This window comes from Mustela nivalis (genome assembly GCF_964662115.1).
Source record: "Mustela nivalis genome assembly, chromosome: 5".
NCBI lineage: Eukaryota > Metazoa > Chordata > Mammalia > Carnivora > Mustelidae > Mustela > Mustela nivalis.
The window spans coordinates 26,652,313-26,669,472 of record NC_139024.1 but is presented as its reverse complement, the minus strand read 5'-3'; the positions used below and the strand labels follow the sequence as shown (position 1 = coordinate 26,669,472).

Below are 17,160 nucleotides of genomic sequence, written 5' to 3'. Positions count from 1 at the left end.
TGTAATGCTCTCCAGACTCCATGCAACAATCTCCAAATACTTAAATCAGCAAAACAAATTTACCCATGAGCAACCTAGGAGCTGCCAGCATCAATTAAAAATAAGTGGTGTATAACAAATTGATGAAGGATAATTTTGATGCAACACCATTTCAGTTTATACAATGCCTTCCATCTCTAAAAATAAGCAGACCTGAATAACAACAATAAAAAAAAAATCCCTAAGAAACAAACAAACATTTGTTCCATTCAATAAGAACAAATTGCTTTTATGTTATCTGAAAGGGTTTAGTCAAACAGAAATATTGGCATTGAACCACAACATTTGAATATTTTGGCAGAGGTGTTTTTAAACCATTCCTTTACATAATTTAATAAAAATGGCAGTACCATTGGAAAATAACGGAACAGAAAACTCTGCAACATACAATAAAGTTACCATAAAATGTGAACATTATAAAAACAGTTAAGCTTTATTATGCTATTAATGGCTTAGGTGGGACTTATTCTTTAATGCCCTTGAAACCATTTTTTTTTTAAGATTTTATTTATTTATTTGACAGAGAGAGATCACAAGTAAGCAGAGAGGCAGTTGGGGGTGGACAGGAAGCAGGCTCCCTGCAAGCAGAGAGCCAGGATGAGGGGCTTGATCCCAGGACTCTGAGACTACAACCCAAGCCGGAGGCAGAGGCCCAACTCACTGAGCCACCACACACACTGAAACCACATTTTTTAAAAGATGCATTTTTAAAATAACATAAGATGGGAGCACCTGGGTGGCTCAGTGGGTTAAAGCCTCTGCCTTTGGCTCAGGTCATGATCCCAGGGTCATGTGATCGAGCCCCGAATCGGGCTCTCTGCTTGGCAGGGAGCCTGCTTCCTCCTCTCTCTCTGCCTGCCTCTCTGCCTACTTGTGATCTCTGTCTGTCAAATAAATAAATAAAATCTTAAAAAAAAAATAACATAAGATGACTTCAAATGTTACAAAGTACAATTTTCTATTTTAAAACTGGTGTCTCCCAATAAATAGGGAAAAGCTGTTTCTAACTAAGGCCAGGGGCACCTGGGTGGCTCAGTCAGTTAAGTGGCTGCCTTGGACTCAAGTCATGATGTCAAAGTTCCTGGGATCAAGCCTCACATCGGGTTCTCTGCTCAGTGGGGTGTCTGCTTCTCCCTCTCCCTCTGCCTCTACACTTGCTTGTGCTCTTTTTCACTCTCTCTCTCAAATAAATAAAAACTTATAAAAAAAATATAAGTCCAGAAATCTTTATGTACTCAGTAGTTTTCAGAGCCAGTTTCCCACCTCCCACCCCAAGTTGACATGTCTTTTCTTTAGTTCCTATTACAATTGCTCCCAGTGTCCACATTGCCGACACCCTGATGCTGTGTCCTCCACCAGACTTGGAGTGAAGAGCCTGTGAGACTGAGACTAACAAACACGCTCTCATCTTCTCTCTTCTCTTCCCCTAAATCTCTACTGCCAACCATCCTCCTTTCCCTTTACTTTTGTGTTCTTCCTATTCCAGACTAACCCGGAGAAGCTCTCCTTTATTCCACTTGACCTCTGAACATGCCAGCCCTGCTTCCCCATAACAGCCTCAACACAGTCTTCCCTGCCCTCCCCCAATAGTGCACAGGGCTCTCTGACAAACCACCTGACAGATCAGGATCAAATCCAAATCCCCAACTCACCTGCCAACAGAGGCCAGAGAGGTCATGCAAGTGAAAGGAATGGGCAGGTCGAAAGGACAACCATCAGGAATGGGGACTGTGTGGTGACACAAGAGAGCACATTATTTCTGAAGTAGACAACAAATTATTGCCAAGAGGAAGCAAAGGCCATTGCTGTCAGATCTTCCAGTTTTTTCAAGAGAAATATAAACTTACATTTTATATGAAACCTCCCAATTTTTAAGTGTTGGAAACTAATTTTTTTTTTCTTTGAACACCATGGAGCACAGCAATCAGTTAAACCACATTGTGAAACACCTATGCGGTGGGTCTGTTGTCTGTCTACACCTGCTACCTCCATGGCCCCAGTGTCCTACTCCGTACCTGTTTTGCAGTCTGGCTTCCAACCACATCTCTATACTGAAACTCAGTATGACACTCTCTGGCTTCTTCTCAGTTCTTTTCATCCCTAAATGGCCATAGCATTGACGTCGGTCACTGATATTGATGACCAACTCACATTCCTGGAAGTCCCCTCTCTTGGCATCCATGACATCATGTTTTCCTGGTTCTCTTCTTCCCTCTCTGATTTCTCTAGTCGCTCTTCCTTCTCTTCACCTCCCACACCCTTCTGGACTTGCAGGGTGGTATGGGGAGGTTCATATGGAGAGAATGCCTACACAACAAACTCCACAGGGCAGGTTTTGAGAGGACAGTAATACAGGCTAAGCATCAGTTGTGCTTCTCACACAAAGGGGACATTTGGCAGTGTTTCTGACCCGTGGATGTACACTAAAATCACCCTGATTTCATTGGCCTGAGTTGTAATCTGGCCTTGGGATTTTAAGAAGCTCCCCAGGTGATTCTAAAGTGCAGCAAAATAGAACACTGGTATACTTGGTGCTAAGGCGTGCCTGCACCAGGGGCCTCAAGGAAGGCAAAGGAACTGGCAGAGCCAGCACCGGTTGCTGAACATCCTCACTCAGAACAGATCCTGTATAATCTGAGTAAACTTATTTTGTGAAAGTAAACTATTTCTTCCACTGGAATATAATTTGTAAAAAAAAAAAAAAAAAGTCTCTTATTACAAGGCCTTTCCCTAGGCTTATAAATGGAAATCTTACAAATCTTTTTTCTCTCTCTCCAACTCTGAATACCTTTATTGACTTGACTTCTGCTTTTCCAACTACTTGGTCGACGTTACTACATTTCTTCTCCCCCACCTAAATCTTCTCCTCCTTCCAATTCTCCATTATAATTTTTCCATTCTCCAGCCCACTAGACTGTAAAATCTTGACACAATCCTTGACTCCTCTTTCTAGTTTTTCCTTCACAGCTAATGCTGTTTCTTCTCTCACCCTGTTACTGTCATTTGGCTGTGTCTCCCCATTCCCACTACACCTTCCAACTTAAGAGAGTAACACTTCATGTCTGACATATGACAATGGACCTTAGTACTCTCACTGCCCCCGGCCTATTCCTCAAACTGTCCATCGCACTCCATGATTATGTTTCTCACTTCGTACAAACCTTGTTGCACCCAGGAGGAACAGACTTAGGCCTACAGCCTGGGTCTGCGGAACTATGTTATTCCACCCACTCCCTTGACTGAAGACTCAGAAGTGTTCTACGCCTCTTTTGGAATAGTTTCTTGTACCTGGTGAACAGGCAGGCCCAACCCAGAGTCTATTGCATAGTCAGGCAGGTGGCTATAAAATCTCCCAGGAATGCAAAGTTGAGCCTCTCACCCCTGGCCAAATCTTTGCCCACAGAAATGGATTCAACAGCAGCAGTGACCTCTATAGGAACTTTGGGGGACCCATGCCTCCACCTGAGAACATGCCGAACAGCTTCCTGTTTTATGTAGTTAATTCCAGATGGGTATGTTTCTGGATCCTTTCACACTGAAGAACTTTCATTCTCTTGTTGCATCTCTTGGCATCTCTCTGTATTTCACATCATCCTCCCAAAAAGACAGCTGCACAGATCTCCAATACTCAACAATTAAGATCCATTCTCCTGGGAGCTGTCATTCTAGGTCCTTCCCAATCTGCTTCACTCGTCCTTCTGGCCTTATCTCCCACTACACCTTTATTCCCACCCCCTGCTCTGATCCCAGTAGGCTATTTGCAACATGCATTAAGGCCAAAGAATCTGAATCACTCAGATGTCCCATCCTAAGAAGGGTATAGCCTTTCAAACTTTCCGTTTATTGAACTATAAAAACACAGTTCTAAAGACAAACTCCAGGATAATGAGAAATATTGGAGATCATCACAAAATTATTCTTGTTGATTTTAAGAAGTTCTGTCCATTTCTCACTTCAACATTATGAGTATAGTTTTAGATAACCCTTGATAACACTTGACAAAGTACTCTGCATATGTTCTCTAATACACACAACAATCCTTCGAACACCTGCAGATGAGAAAATGGACCCACAGAGATATTATTTTGATTTTCCCAAGGTCACACAGTTTATAGGTGGCACAGATGGTTCCCAAACTCATTTGTCCTGATTTTAAAATCCTATTGACATTCTACTACCCAGTCTTGCTTTATTTACTGATATAAATCTCCACTGTTCACCAAAACTTACAATGAAAATTAATAAGATAAACTACCTATCCTTGAGAATTTCAATGCTTTCTAGATACCGTTCTGACTCCTCCTTCAAAGCCGTAATAAGGAGAATATGCCTCTCTGTAGATCTGCATCATTAGAAACCTCATATACTCAACTAAGATTGTCCACAGATGGAGAACTGAAAGCTTATAAAAGGCACTGAAATTGAACAAAAAAGACAGTAATGAAAAGGTAAGTAGACAAACAGCATTTCAGTGATTACACTGTTCCGCAAAGAAAGCTGTCCATCATCAAATATTGGCCTCTTTATGTTGTCATGCAAAAATCTAATTGCACCATTTACCTCCCACAGTGCTATAGAGAGAACAAAAGAGCCAAGCACCATTTCTTTATTTCTGTCATTTGCCACGGATTCCAATGCTAGAAGGAAGGAGCAGAGATTAAACAGAACTATAAGAATCTACTCTGTTTTAATACTGGTGAAGATAAATATGTGTCCCTTGAAAAACCCTTGGTATCCAAGAGGGATGGAGGTTCTGGGAACAGCTGAAGTGAACAAAGGAGGTATGGGATGAATTTTCGAGCCCTGTCTCATGGCATCCTGCTTGGAGGGCTCAAATGGCTCAATTTTTAAGTAGTCTAACATGAATATTTTTCACAGAAACAAATTTTATTCACTTGTAAAAATAAATACTTTCCAAATCTTTGACTTAGCTATCTTACTTCTAGGAATCTACCTAAGAAGAAATACACAGATACATATACACACATACACACACACAGAGTCACTCACACATACGTGATAACAGTAGTTGACTATGAGAGTAGCAGAGTTGAAAAACAAGGACAGCTGAAAAAAGATTTAATTTTTACTGTGTCCTTTGGTACCCTTGCACTTTTGTCAAGTGAATACCTATTATATATACATGAAATTAATCAACAGGATTATTCTTAATTCATGCCTCAAATACACCTAAGCTGTAAGCCAAAAATGCCTCTTTTAAAAATGTTTACAAATAAGCACCAAGAAATCTGTACAAGGATGTTTGGTGCAGTAGTATTTATTATACAAATGATCAGATGAAAACTAACTTGCATCAACAAGAGAATGGTTTGGTAAATTCCAGCACATGAATTCAGTGCACACTCTACAGTGATGAAGAAGAAGAATATAACCATATGCAAAATACTCTGAAAAAAGAATTTTTTTCCAAAAAAACAGCAAAGTGAAGAACATGTATAGCTTATTATCATTTTTTGTAAAAAATAGAGACTATAAAATCACAGAGATATAAATATTCCCGTATATACTTAGAGACTTTATAGAAGGAGACTAGGGAAACTACAAACAGTGGTTAACAGTTAAGGGGGTTTCTGAGAGACTGATGGTTTGAGGTAGATCCCTCTTTGCTTTTAATTTTTAGACTTGGTGTACATTAATTTTTCAATTAAAATGGATTTTTTAAAATATTTTATTTATTTGACAGAGAGAGACATGGCAAGGGAGGGAACAGAAGCAAGGGGAGTGGGAGGGAGAAACAGGCTTCCCACAGAGCAGGGAGCCTGATGTGGGGCTTGATCCCAGGACCCTAGCATCATGACCTGAGCAGAAGGCAGCTGTTTAACAACTGAGCCACACTGGTGCCCCCCCAAAAAATCAGTTTTTAAAAAATCAGTGTCTCAACACAATGAGACAAAGAAAACTTACCTCAGCTAAGTATATTAATTAACCTTGTTCTTTCTTCATAAATCTGAGCAGACAATTCAGCATTAACAGTATCTAAGGAACAGCAACAATCCAGAAGAGAAGGACCAACATGAGCAAAGAAAACAACTGACCTAATCTGGAAGAGGGTCACTTAATATCCCCAGAGATATTTGGGACCCCTGGGTGGCTCAGTCAGTTAAGCATTTACCTTCAGCTCAAATCATGATCCCATGGTCCTGGGATGGAGTCCCACATTTGGGCGCTTGTGCTCAGCGAGGAATCTACCTCTCCCTCTCTGGTTCCTCCTGCTGTATTCTCTCTCTCTCTCTGTACAATAAATAAAATCTTAAAAAAAAAATCAATCATATTTCTTGACTTCAATATACTTCGATTAAGATATGAATTATATTTTCACATTTCAAAAGTACTTAAAATCGTCACACTTCTCATATAGATATATATACTAAAATCTCTTTGGGAAGTACATGTTTCCTTTTTATTTTTTTTTTTTAAGATTTTATTTATTTATTTGTCAGAGAGAGAGAGAGAGCACAAGCAGAGGCAGAACCAGGCAGAGGAAGAAGAAAGCAGGCTTCTTGCTAAGCAGGGAGCCTGACACGGGACTCGATCCCAGGACCCCCGGGATCATGGCCCAAGCCAAAGGCACTTAACCGACTGAGCCACCCAAGTGTCCCAGGATGTACATGCTTCTATTTACCAACTTCAAACAAGCCTCAGGATAGTACATATGATTTTTTTTAAGATTTTATTTATTTACTTGACAGAGAAATCACAAGCAGGTAGAGAGGCAGGCAGGGGTGAGTGGGGGGATGCAGGCTCCCGACCAAGCAGAAAGCCCGATGCAGGGCTTGATCCCAGCCAAAGGCAGAGGCTCACCCACTGAGCCACCTAGGCGCCCCAGGATAGTACATATTATTAAGATAACATGAAATGCATTATTTTCCCTGAATCTTTTTCATAGGCTTCATGGTCAGGTATTTTGCAAAAGGCTCTTCAGCTTAAAGCAGAAATTCTCTTCTAGGGATAGCTAGAGAAAATTTAAGATGGAAAGATTTGACTGCTCTTTTGTGGGTCACAGCACTGAAGTGCTTCAGCCCTTAGAGCATGGCTGAAATTTCAGTCACTGACAATGTTAGTTCCTATTTCCTTCTTTCCCTCTGTCTTTAAGCTGAGTTCATTTAGCACATTGGTTTGCCATAAATTCAGCTGAATGTATCTCCCAATCCCTTCATACTACCTAGTGAAGATTGATTAAAGATGGGGGAAATGATGCTACCCATAGTAGAAGTGACCGAAATCCAGTCCTCTCTTCCCCCTTGCTAGAAGGATGCCATGTTTTTTGGGTGTCTACTAAGGAGAAGAAAAGAGGCCCTCTCCACATCCCCGGATTTCCTGTTCCCATGGCCAAGGATTAGATTGAAAAGGGCATGTAGTATAATTCTGAATACTGTGATGTGTAGGAAATCTGGGAAAGGCTCTCCTTATTAACACTAAAAAAAAAAGTTTGGGGATAAACATCCCCTGCTGCTGGAGGTCAGTGTGTCTACCAGGGTTTCTGGAGCTGTGGCAGTCATCTGACAATCAGGTGGGGATCTAAGTCAACAAATGCAGGAGGGCAGAATAGAAAGATGCAAAGAACTTAGGTTTTCATTCTTGTACAGCAAATGAATCAATCAATCTGGAGCTGTTCCATATTCACATTTCTGTTAAGTGAGATAATAAATGTTTCTCATTGTTCAAGACATTTTTAGTCAGTTTTCTGTTACTTAGCAGATAAATCCATCCAGATTGGCGCATATGAATTAGTTCCCTCTGTTATCCCTCTCTTCCTCCATTGAGCCAACATTTTAAACATTCTTAACATAATTTAATTGGTATTAACATTTTCATGTAGGTAGATTTTGGCTTTCTTTAGCGACAAACTTAAATTTATCCTCATGTTTTATACTTTACCTTGGCAATCTACTTTAAGAAACTGAATCTTATCAAATGTATCTGGTTACCATACCCATGGGGTACTGATTTTATTCTTAAGGTCATGCAAATAGCAGAAGGAGACTACAATGCTTTTTGATAGCCGAACATACCCATTTTGAACAAAGGTCCTTTCCCCTATTAAAAAAATAAATAAAAGAAAGAAAAGAAAAAATTTAGCTATACACAGAAGCTAATTCCTATCCCAAACTTTTTTTGGATAGACTTTCATTACAGCAACTCCTTGAAGCCTGACTATTTGGCTTTCACAGTTTAGTTTCTCAGCTTTGAGTTAATATTATTCCCTTAATCTCACTAATCCCCTGAGGAAGATGAACATAATGGTGACTTCATATAAGAAATATTCTATTTAAATTTTGAAATGATTAAATTGTAAACATAAAAATAAAATATGAATCCACACTGAATTTATATAACTTCCTGCCCAAATTTCTGGATTTAAGCTATCTTTTCACCAACACTATTTCCGAATGTCCCTCTATGTGAGCTTTATCAAGACAAGTGTCAGAATTCATAAAATCAACCAGAGCAATTGAAAGACCTACGTTAATTACAAATCATAACACAAGTCAACGTTAATTACACTTAGATTTTAAATGTTTTGCTTGAGGATGTTAAGCTTATTTAGTCTAGAATGTATTTTTTAAAAATAAAATGCTATGTATGACAAATACAAGAGTTTACTACAGCTGTAGGATAGGGGAGGAAGCACCTACCCAGCACTATTTAAACATTACATATTCATCTCAAAAGTAACAAAAATAAGCAGTGTGAATATAAATTATTCTCAGGGCTTTTTAGCTCTTAAAAGGAAATGTAAAGGCCATAATCTCTGAAGCACTTCTGAGCAATTACAATTTTTTAAAAATTCTAACCTGGATGAAGCAAAGATGCCAACATTTATTTCTGGAGTTCGCAGCCAATTTTGCCATACAAGTGCTTAACTAATATTTTTTCACTCCTGTGTTCTGTTCTAAGAAGAGTTTCCCAGAACAAAGTCTTAAGTTTAAAATCACAAAGTACTCAGAATCCACCCGACAACATTTTTAGCAGTTCTCTAGCTCCTCATAAGGAAAAACATTGGAGATGGAATTAGAACTTTTACGTAACTATAAGGATGTGAGAACAAGCTTACCCAGTCTGGAAAGTGGACATGGGATTTCTAAAGTCCAAGAATACTAGAAAGTCTAATATGAAACTAAATGGAGATATTCTACAAGTAAAAAAAAAAAAAAAAAAAACCAATAACAACAACTCTTTTCCTTAAGGGAAATTCAAAGTAATTTTAAGAATAAACATATAAACAACTAAGGGATCTGGCAGAGGGTATATAGAGATCGTGTTTTTATAATTTTTTAAAAATCTAGGGGCACCTGGGTGGTTCAGCGGGTTAAAGCCTCTGCCTTCGGCTCAGGCCATGGTCTCAGGTCTCTGCTCCACAGGGAGCCTGCTTCCTCCTCTCTCTCTGCCTGCCTCTCTGCCTACTTGTGATATCTGTCTGTCAAATAAATAAATAAAATCTTAAAAAATAAAAATCTAAAGCTTTTACAAATTGGAAAATGTAAAAATGTTTTAAAATGCTTAAAAATTATTACTATTTTGGCATAAATTAATTCAATTGTCTAAAAGGTTTTATTTTCTGACCAGGTTCAAACTAGATTAGAACGTTATTGTGTTGGGAAAATTTCAATCTGTATTCCATGGCCTCAATTCTTATCTTAGTTCTTGGTGGTATTTAAAGACATCAATTCCCATAAATAGACAGATTTTTATTTTCATACAGAAGAGTTCTACATAGAAGAAATACTAAAAACTCCATGAACATTATAAGCCTGAGTTTGGATAGTATTTGAAATCTGACTTAAATATATTGCTCTTTTATTTGGTAGTTTATCAGATCCTTTCAAATTACTTCATAACATTTCTACCTTTATGTTGCTTAAAAATAAATCATAAAATTATAAACCTAAAATGACCTATAATTATAGTTTATACACTCTCAGAGCTCAGAGCAATATTAGATTATCCTAAATGGACCAGAGATGTGAAGGGACTTACCTGAGGCCACTCACTACAACTTAATACATCACATCACACAACATAACACATCAGTTAACTTCAATGTGGGAACATACATTGGATCATATAAAAGACATTCTTGTCTTAAATATGGAATCGCTACCAAATAGTGTTATACAATTATTGTTAATTTTCTTAAGTATAACTTATAATAATGTTATTCAAGATAATAATACATGATTATATAAGTTATATAAATAAGTATCTATTATATACTATACTTATATTTAATATATACTTATATAATAAACAGATATAATAATATATTTAGTTATATTATGATAACTTATAAAAAATAAGTATATTTGCATTATCCTTATTCTTAGATGATGCTTGATGTACTTACGACTTTGGAACTCATTGTTATTTTCAAATGGTATAGCATATGCATCTGTGTATGTCAATACATGTGTGCATGTGTTATCATATTGAGAGAGCAAGATAAAGAAATTATGAAAAAATATTAAGAATTATTTTTTATATGGAGAGCACATAGGCATTCAAATTTTCTGTATGTTGAAAATACAGAATAGCACTGTACTTCATGAAAAAACACAATAGCTCTCACAAAGATAGTACTCACAACTTTGTTTAGAGCAAGCAGATTCTTTAAAAAGTGGGTTTTCTTGAGTACAATAGATTACAAGCCAAAAATTAAAAGGAGAGAAATGGGTGTTACAAGCAGTCATGATCCATCTGATAAACATTTATAAAATATCTACAGACTTATGAAACAGCAATGGCCAAATTTGATCCTGGTCCTGAAGGAGCCCATGATCCGGCTGGCAACACAGACATGCAAACAAAGAACCACAATGATAACTAAGATATCTAATACAGAGAAAGAATATTAAATAGTAGATACAACTATACTGATAACCAGTGAGAAATGAAATTTACAATGATGACCCATAGTAGGAAGTAAACGTTCAAATTTCATTTCATATACATTTAGAAAGTTAGAGTAATTAGCATTCTATTTTATAAATATTATTGTAAAAATATTTTAATAAACTAAAGACTTAAAGTTTCCAGAGAAATGTTTTTTACTTACTAAAATTTATTTCCCTGGATAGTGTTGGATAGGAAAAATTTTCCTTTTACTATTCTAGGTTCTTTGGTTGGTCTAATAATCAAATTAACATAAAACAGATTAACAGGAGAAAAACAAACTTAAGTACATTATCAGGGCCCCATAAAAATATAAGACCCACATGTAGTCAAGCAAATGAGGCCTATATGTTTCCCTGAGCTCAGATGAAGGGGACAGAGGTTTGGGATTTCAAAAGAGAAGAAGGTGATTCACAAGGAGACAAAAAGAACAAATTTTTGGTAATCAAATATTTGCCATGCTATGTGGAGAAGTCTTTCTTACGTAAAACAAAGCTATCTTTGGTGGTAACTCTTTTCCTGGTACATACTCCTTATCTATCTAAATTATTTTAAGCAATTAAGGGAGAGGTAAAAAGAATGACATCTTAAGACTTCTGTGTCTTGGGGCGTCGGGGTGGCTCAGTGGGTTAAAGTCTCTGCCTTTGGCTCAGATCATGGTCTCAGGGTGCTGGGATCAAGCCCCAAGTTGGGCTCTCTGCTCAGCAGGGAGCCTGCTTCCCCCCTTCTCTCTGCCTGCCTCTCTGCCTGCTTTTGATCTCTCTGTCAAATAAATAAATAAAATCTTTAGAAAAAAAAAAAGACTTTTTTGTCTTAAAAAATAATCTGTCTAGAATAACCTTAATGCCAAAGTGACATATTTTGAAGTAGCAAAATGTAGAAGTGGCTTTATACAGTAGGAAATCTCAATATTCTTAAGATGTCAATTCTCCCCAACTTGATCTATTGATTCAGTGCAATCCCAATCAAAATTCTCAAAAGTTACTTTTTGTATCAACAAATACACAAACTAAACTTTATATGAAAAGACAAAAGACCCAGAAAAACCAATACAATATTAAAGAACAAAGTCTGAGGACTGATACTACCTGACTTATATATATACTTATACATATGTGTGTGTGTGTGTGTGTGTGTATGTGTGTGTGTGTGTGTGTGTATATATATATATATATATATATATATATATATATATATACTATATACTTATATAACTGTAAAGCTAAAATAATTAGTGTTGTATTGATGAAAGAGTAAAATAGATTAAGGGGACAGAATTAAGAGCCAAAAAATAGACCCACATAAATATAGTCAACTAATCTTTGACAAAGAAACAAAGTCAATTTAATGGAGAAAATGTAGTGTTTTTAACAAATGGTAGTTTGTTAAACTAGCAACCGGACATCCACCTACAAAAAAAAAAAAGAAAGAAAGAAAGAAAAGGAAAAGGGAAAGAAAGAGAAAGAAGGAAGAAAGGAAAGGAGGGAAGATGGGTATGAGGAAGGAAGAGTAGGAGGAATGAAAGAAAAAAATATCGACACTGGCCTTACACCTTTCCAAAAATTAACTCAAAACTAAGTTGGGTCATAGACCTAAATGTAAAAAGCAAAACTATAAGACTTCTAGAACAAAGAAGAAAATCCAGATGACCTTGAGTTTGGAGATGAGTTTTTTAAATAGACAACCTAAAGCACAACTCATGAAGGAAAATCCACAACTTGGACTTCATGAAACTCAAAAATTTCAGCTCTGCAAAAAGAGAATGTTCAAAGAATTAGAAAAAAGGCATAGACTGGGAGAAAATATATGCAAAACATCTAATGAAAGACTTGTATCCAAAATACATAAAGAACCCTTAAAACTCAACAATAAGAAAACAAGCAATGCATTTACAAAATGGGCAAAAGAGTCAATCAGATACCTCACTAAAGAAGATACACAGATAGTAAACAAACACGTATAAAGATGTTCAACATCATATTTCAGAGAATTGTAAATTAAAACATCAATAAGATATCACTATATTCCCATTTGAATGGCAAAATTCAAAAAAATCATCAATATCAAATGCTGGCATGGATGTGGAACAAGAACTTTGATTCAGTCCTGGTGGGAATTCAAAATGATTCAGCTACTTCGGAAGACAGCTTAGCAGTTACTTACAAAACTAAACAGTTTTACCATATAATCCAGTCATCACACTCCTAGGTATTTACCTAAATGAACTGAAAACATACATCTGCACCAAAACTTGCCCACAAATGTTTATAGCAGCCTTTTATTTTTTTTTAATAGTTGTCCCAAACCAGAAGCAACCACGATGTCTTTCAAAAAGCGAATGGATAGGGGGCGCCTGGGTGGCTCAGTGGGTTAAGCCGCTGCCTTCGGCTCAGGTCATGATCTCAGGGTCCTGGGATCGAGTCCCGCATCGGGCTCTCTGCTCAGCAGGGAGTCTGCTTCCCTCTCTCTCTCTCTCTGCCTGCCTCTCAGTCTACTTGTGATTTCTCTCTGTCAAATAAATAAATAAAATCTTTAGGAAAACAAAAAAAGCGAATGGATAAACAAACTGTGGGACATCCATACAGTGGAATATTATTCAGGAAGAAATGAGCTACCAAGCCACTAAAAGACATAAAGAAATCTTAAATGCATATTGCTTAATGAAAGGAACCAATCTGAAAAGGCTATATACATGATTACAACTATATGACATTCTGGAAGAGCCGAAACTATAGTGACAATAAAAACATCAGTGGTTGCCAAGAGTTCAGGGAGGGGAGGAGAAGAGGGATGAATAGGCAGAGCACAGGGGATTTCTTGGACCAGTACAACTATTCTGTAGGATACTACAATGATAGATACAGAACGTGATACACTTATCAAAACCCATTCAACTGTACAACACAAAGAGTGAACCCTAATATAAACTATGGATTTTAGTTAATAATAATGTATCAACTACAGATTTTAGTTAATGAGACTGTATACCACATTAATACAAGATGTTAATAAGAAGGGAAACTGATTAGGGGAGAGAGGGAGTATATGGGATACACTGCCCAATTTTCTGTAAACCTAAATTGCTTTAAAAAATCAAGTTTAGGGGCGCCTGGGTGGCTCAGTTGGTTAAAGCCTCTGCCTTCCGCTCAGGTCATGATCTCAGGGTCCTGGGATCCAGCCCCACATCGGGCTTTCTGCTCAGCAGGGAGCCTGCTTCCCTCTCTCTCTGCCTACTTGCACTCTCTCTATCAAATAAATAAGAAAAATCTTTAAAAAAAAAAAAAGTAAAGAAAAGAAAAAGAATAAAATTTACTATTTTTTTACTTTTTTATGCAAGACTCATTTTCCCACATACCAAATAACAAAGCTCTGTTGGAATAAGCATGTGCTGCTCATAGTTAAGTCTTTATCTACACTAAACTGGATTTTTATGAATTGTCAATCACTTTTAGATATGCTAAAATAATGAGCACATAAATTATGAGTAGGCCCTGGGCAGAGTTTGGAAAAGTGTGGTCTTCAAAACACCTGCACCAAAATCATTTGGATGCTTGTTAAAAATCATATCCCTACTAAATCAGAGCCTCAAGGGGTGGGCAATCTGCATTTTTAACAAGTTCCCTGGGGATTGTGATGCATGGTAAGTGTGGGAAGCACTGCATTAATAGTGTATAAGGATACTTAAGGAATACTCCTTTTATTTTATTGCTTATAAAAAGCAAACAATTAAAACATACCAGCTGCCCAGTAATTGAGAACAGGTTTCCCTTCATCTCTCTGGCACAAGACGACAATCAGTGACTTATTTTGCAATTTCAGGAATTCTAGCCATAAGGACTAAATTCTCCAGAAGCACTTTGTCATATAACACCTTGTTTTTTAAAATGCTGGTTTTTCAAGAAAGAAAGAACTAGAAGGTGAAGACTAGACTGATGCTTATGGTTCTCTTGTATGTTTTTAATTGAAGCTTTATGAATCATAGTTTTAATAAAGGATTAAAGAAAAAGCTGATGCTTTATCATTTATTATTCCCTAAATTGAATAAATATTTTTAATAATATTTTCCAATGGCATTGTCAATTCCTTTTTTTCCCCAAGAAAATTAATTTCTATGAAATAATTCTGGTCTTGACCTTTTCAGGAAGATATAATTTTACTGTGTCTATATCAAAGGTCACAGAGTCAGAACACAGGGCAATGCTTCACAGCAAAGCCCCAGAACAATGATAGAGTGAGCCAAATCAATCCTAGCTGTCATCATTTCTTTCAGACTCTCCACCTTGCCCTTTTGTGATTTTAGCAATCCACCTTTAAGCTAGATTGTATTATGACCCAGATTGATCCAGTGGTCAAACCTCAAGAAATCTTTGCTATTCGTAACACAGCAGAAATACAGGTCTTTCAAATCTTTGCCTCACCTTTCTGCATCCCTTCCTGCTGCTTTAACATATCATTTACAATCCGTCCTCAGTAGAAATGATCTGATGGTACTCATTTACATTTATCATCTAAGGCAGGGGCGCCTGGGTGGCTCAGTTGGTTAAGCAGCTGCCTTCGGCTCAGGTCATGATCCCAGCGTCCTGGGATCGAGTCCCACATCGGGCTCCTTGCTTGGTAGGGAGCCTGCTTCTCCCTCTGCCTTTGCCTGCCATTCTGTCTGCCTGTGCTCACTCTCTCTCCCTCTCTCTCTCTAATAAATAAATAAAATCTTTAAAAAAAATTGTTTATCATCTAAGGCAGTGCTGCTCAAATTGGAGTGTGTGCCATGATCATCTGGAAGGCTTGTCAAAAGCCCAATTGCTGGGCCCCACCCCCACAGTTTCTGATTCAGTAGGTTTAGGATGGGGTCTGAGAACTTACATTTTTTTTTTAAAGATTTTATTTATTTATTTGACAGAGAGAGATCACAAGTAGACAGAGAGGCAGGCAGAGAGAGAGAGAGGGAAGCAGGCTCCCTGCTGAGCAGAGAGCCCAATGCGGGCCTCGATCCCAGGACCCTGAGATCATGACCTGAGCCGAAGGCAGTGGCTTAACCCAAAGAGCCACCCAGGTGCCCTGAGAACTTACATTTCTAACAAGTAATGCTGATGCTGCTAGTTTAGGGGCCACACTCTGAGAACCACTAATACAAGATAATTTGCCACTTTTTCTCTGGTATATGTTCCAGTAAAGTGACCAGTGTTGTAATTTATGTAATTTGTTCTAAGACTCATCAGAATGAGCATCCTAATTAACAATCCCTAGATGGTATTATTAGAATGATGCAAATTAGGGGTGCCTGGCTGACTCAGTTTGTAGTGACTCTTGATCTCAGGGTTTTAAGTATGAGCCTCATGTTGGGTATGGAGATTACTTAAAAATAAAAATCTTAAAAAAAGAAAAAAAGAAATGATGCAAACTGACAACTCTTTTTGATAGTGGAGTGGTCAGAACACCCAATATAGTAATTTTTTTGTTGCTGTTTTCCAACAAAACTCTCAAGTTAGCACATGAGAACTCCAGTCTTTTACTTGTTAACCAAATCTTAAGTAGCCAAGTCTCTCAGCTTCCCCACCCTGGAAGCACTTTCACTCAATTTCCACTTGCCTGCCTGCAGTCTTAGCGAGTCTGTTGGACAGCGGCCCACTACATGAAGACCTACATGCCTCTTCCCACCATGAATCTCGCACCCACCCCCTCCCCACTGCCCCCCTTAGAACCCAACCTACCTTTCCGATCTCATCATGGATCCTCTCCATCTTAGCTCCCTAGAGGCCCTGAGGAGTTCTGGCCCACCTCCATCCAGGGTTCGCAGAACTCACAGGTATGTGACAAATCTCTGGCATCAGTCCTCTCGGCTGCCTCCCACCGACATGATTTGGAGGAGAATGCTTACTCTCTTCTAAAGGGAGTTAGAAGCATGCCAAAGCTGAGGTGAGGCAAGACCCATACTTGGTAATTCAATAGATGGCAGGAGAAAAGGGAGCTTTCACACATAGGAGTGTATTGTTGAAGAAATATCAAGTCCTGCTTTCTTTGATGTTCTCTGATATTTTCCTTACGTGAAGTGCCAACCAGAATGTTTTCTCACCTTCAAACAAGAGTGGCATACACTGAGAAAAGAGGTTGCTCTAGGAAGATCAAGATTAAGGCCAGAGGAAACCAAGCAACAAGAAAAGTGAGCCACTTCGCCAGCAGAGGGCGGCAGACCACATTACAAGCAGGACCCTA

General features: G+C 38.0%; 1 long non-coding RNA gene across 1 annotated transcript in view; it reads right to left on the bottom strand.

Annotated features, from left to right (window-relative positions):
- LOC309864767 overlaps nt 1-17,160 on the bottom strand; it is a 71,762-nt gene that overhangs the window by 20,831 nt on the left and 33,771 nt on the right. The window lies entirely within an intron of this gene.